Source organism: Rattus rattus, chromosome 6 (genome assembly GCF_011064425.1).
Source record: "Rattus rattus isolate New Zealand chromosome 6, Rrattus_CSIRO_v1, whole genome shotgun sequence".
Taxonomy (NCBI): domain Eukaryota; kingdom Metazoa; phylum Chordata; class Mammalia; order Rodentia; family Muridae; genus Rattus; species Rattus rattus.
Window position 1 is genome coordinate 145,111,363 of NC_046159.1, and position 4,703 is coordinate 145,116,065.

Here is a 4,703-nt window from a genome sequence, read left to right on the forward strand (position 1 = left end):
CAGTTTCCTATGCACTTTTCGTAAAGATTATTTCCAGACATCAAAAGTGTCTGGAAATAATTTCAGGGAGTGATTGCTAATGAACTTTTTTAATATCCAAGTCACTCCATTTTTGACTTGGAGAACCAGGGCAAAACCTAAACATATTAAAACATAGTTCACATAGAAAGAAGGACTAGACATGCCCAGCAATATTTTTCATTGCATCAGACATTTTAGAGTAATGCATCTGCATCTTGGTCTTCCTTCTTTTGACTTTCATGTGGTCTGTGAATTGTTTCTTGGGTATTCCAAGCTTTTGGGCTAATATCCACTTACCAGTGAGTGCATAACATGTGTATGTTCTTTTATGACTTGAGCAAACCATGTGATGCTTATAGGCATAGTGACTATTATATCTGATGATGTATTCCTAGAAAAATAGATATACACATTCAAACCTGGCTAGAATATTATACAGCCACTGTGAAGTATAAGTTTCGAATTGTACATTCTCAGAAATGCTGAAGGGAAGACACTATGAGACAATGATAGGAGAAAACATCCAACTACATACACATATGATATACATTCAAACATACATACATACATATATACATACACACATATTGTGACATATATATATATATATATATATATATATATATATATATATATAACACACACACACAGATAGAGAGACAGAGACAGATACAAAGAGTCAGCTGTTCCCTCAATGTTGGATAATGATGTGGATGCATAAACCAAATAAACCTTTTCTTCCTCAGCTTGCTTTTCATCATGGTGTTTACCATCAATAGAACCCTTAAAGTATAACCTATAACTTGTAACTAGTAATTTACACTTCTGAGCCTAGCCCCCAAAGCCCACTCCATCCTCTTGAATACAACCAGGCAACATAGCCACCCTGTTCCATGGAAAATAATGTTAATTAGCTCCCCATATCTACAAATTCATGGGGGTTAAAATCCTAGTAATTACCAGCTGACCTATGAGCAAGAGTGCATAGAACAAGTCGTATTTTTCTTTATTCCCATGAGTTATTTAAACAAATCAGGCCAATATTGACTTAACTCCTAAAGTAAATCTTTCTTGTTTGATAACTGAATATCTCTCACTCTCATTTTAATTCCCAAAGTAGGGCTTAAATGACTACATAAATTATAGAGAAAGAAGGAAGTAGTACAATGGCTTTTCTATCCAAATACCTGCTCCGCAAGAGTAATGAACAAAGGGGCATGGTTGAAAACAGTTTTCATTTCAACACAATGCCTACACGACATTTTTATTGGACCACACTTACACTCATATTTGAAGTGTAAACTAAAAAAAAATCTAGTAAGAAAAGAAATATCAACTGCAAGAGTCAATTTTACAACATCTTAGACTTTGGGATCGATAAACACTGTTTTCAACGATGCTCTAAGTTCAGAGAAGCTGTGTGAGGAAGAGATCCCTCTGAGCTATGTTTCCTCATTCTCTTTTACGAGAACTCATTAGTTTATTTGTGTGTATTGAAAGGACATAAAAAGAAGCTGTTTTAAGAAATTCTCAAATAATAAATTGTTCTGATTGGAACAAAAAGGAATGCCAAGCAGGAGTGGTAGAGCGTCTACCTGCTTTCATATCTCCCAAGATAACTTAACCCTCCATGCTCTTTATTCTTGATTTACTGCAAGCAAGTTTTCTTGGGGGAATATTCAAAATATAAATATGTACAAAATTCTGCTTCTTTAGAACAAAATGATAACCTAAATTTTATCAGGATAACGTATATAATGAAATATGGATAACGTATATAATGAAATATGGATTCACAGAGTTGACTTGCTGAATATTTATTTAGAAGACATTAAAGTTGTTCAATGGCAGAGGAAGTGTTACACGTTCACTGGAGTACAGAGATACCATGCAGACTAAAATATTAACTATTTTAAATGCATTAGAGATTAGAATTAGTAGAGAAAATTGATTTCTTTAAATTTCTTTGAATAAAACATCTCAATTTTAAATCCATATCTGACTGTTTTAAATAAATGTCATCCAAGAAAAAAATCAAATTTATCCTGAAATGGAGTATGTTTAACATTTATAACTGCATTATAACCACTGTTGTTATAAAAGTCACAAGTTACCGCAAGGTGAATGTCCAAGACCGCAGGGCTCTACCATGTGATTCATCTAGAAGTGAGCTGATCTGTAGTCATTTGCCTTTTAATTTCTTGTTCATGCTTGCACCCATAGACGTACTTTTAAATACTTTTGAAAAATGTTGCAAATGCTTTTTACAGTAATATGTAGTGTTGGTTAAAGTAAAAGAAAGATAACTATGCATTTCTAAGCTAGTGTGGTCCATTTCTGCCAGGCCAGTGGTAAGTGATGCGGAATGCAGAAGCCACCACAGCTAAGGAAGCAGGAACTGAAGGGATCTGTCTCAGCACTGGATCTTAGTCAGCTCAAACGGCTCATTTGCTGCTTAGTGACAAATATATGCTAGCTAGTTCTACACCATTTAGGCCATGCGAAATCATCTCAGCAAAATTATGACACTGGGACATCATTCAGCCTTAAGTCTTATTTTCATGGTAAAAACAAAAATAAATACCAGCAATAGGTAATATTGGCATCTTTTGCATTTGAACTAAATGAACATTCTTAAAATTCAGGAGGGAAAGCCAGCACCAACTGGGCTGTTTTTCTCATCACCCTTCCAGCTCCATTAGCTGAAGTTCTCTCAGAGAGCTCCACTGCCATTTTTAAGACTTCTTCTAAGACAAGTCACATCTTGTGTGGACAAAAATTAAGCCTAAAAGAACTGTCTCTTACTACTAAAGCTAATCTGTTATTGCACCCTTTGCATAGCTTAGCACAGTAAATCTCAGGTTAGACACTGGATGCACCCAGGAACATCAAAAGCCTTTGGTACTAGAAGGGATAGTGAGGGAAAATATGCAAGAGGGACAGGAAGAGACAGCTCCCTCTGGGTAAGGGGTGGGGAGGTGGGGTATTGTCTGTGGCTCTCAACACAGGAGGAACTACAGTGAATTCCCTTTCACCACCAGAGGAACAAAGGCAAAGAGAGCTGTGGCAGGAAGGCCTCTAGAAAAAGCATCTGCCTCAAAGACTAAGATAAGAGAAACAGGGACTTCCAGCAGAGTTAAGTACGCCAGCAAATGAATGGAAGCCACTGACTCTATGTTAAGGAATAACGTTTCTTTGTACTTTAGAAATAAGTGTTAGGATCTTGAGAGTATATAGTAAACTAATAGTACAATAGCACCGAATCACAGGGAAGTATATCACAGAGTGGGAAAAAAACCATGCAGAGTAAATAAAGAGTAGAGGCACGTGTTTCCCCAATGAAAAACATAAGGAAAATACTTAGTATGAACAGTGGGATTGTAGTGTAAACTAAGCCTAAAACATTTAAAAATTGGACACATACAAAAGTGCCTATTATTATAAGTGATATGTATATATGGTTATGTATTGCTGGAGATATACATCACACACACACACACACACACACACACACGTAAATGCTTACACTCAACACACATACACAAAGAAAACATATTGTATTCTCCTCCTTTTAAGCTAACTTATCTTCCATTCCTTTGAAGTTTAGGAGACAACAATAATATGAACTATTTGAACATAAAATAAATCAACTTTAGTTCACTTCCTTAACACTAGACCAGCTAATAGACTTGAGAAATTATTGCATGGCCCAATCTCCTGAGAAAAGAGACATCCTATATTTTACTGGCTCATATTTAAAATGGGACCTTATTTAAACTATCTAAAAGTTTTAGAAAACTTATGCCTTCAAATTATACAATAATTAAAGTTCCACACATACTGTAATTTTTTCTGTAATTTACTCAAGTAATTTCCTTTCCGAACTATGACCTTCAAGGCTAAATTAACCAACATGTACACTATGAAAGGTTTCCCAGGAAGATTTACTGAATGTACTCAAAGGACTTTCATGTTATTCTTCCAAGCTCTGACAGAGTTTTAATAATCATGATGGGTCAAATGTTGTATGTGTGTGTGTGTGTGTGTGTGTGTGTGTGTGTGTGTGTGTGTGTGCATGCAGCATTGTATGAATAAGCTATAATCATTCCCTTGAACTATACACATGTTTATGTTAAGGGAATATAAAAATTACAGTTTTGTTTTCCGTAAATGCATTGTGTTGACACCGTGAGGATCCTCATTAAAGGGTGCGGGTTTTGTTTAACAGTTTAAGTAAGTGCAGCTGTACTGGGAGAAAATTACCCCCATGATGAAGCACATACAGAAACCCAAACTGCCCTTCTAAGGCAATGAAGAAACCAAGTTTCGTTTTGTGTTTTACATTTATACTGAAGGTAGTCTGGGGCAAAGGAACGGGTGTGGGCTACAGTCTTCCATTCACCTCTTTTTTCAGTAGAAACATACTCCAGGGCTTTGAGAGTATGTGGAGGTTGGAAGTAAAGAGAAAGGGGAAAGAGAGGAAACTTAATTTTAATTAAATTTATTTTTTAAAAGTAGTGCCGAATAATCAAAGGATTCTATGGTATAATTTCTGCCCAGTCCTCCTCAGCTCTGCCTGAGTGGCTCACAAGGTCAGAAACAGTGAGCTGAAAAAGCATTTAAGTAGTTTTGATTTGTTTTGATTTCAAAGTATTCACTTTACATCCCCTTCACCCCCGTCC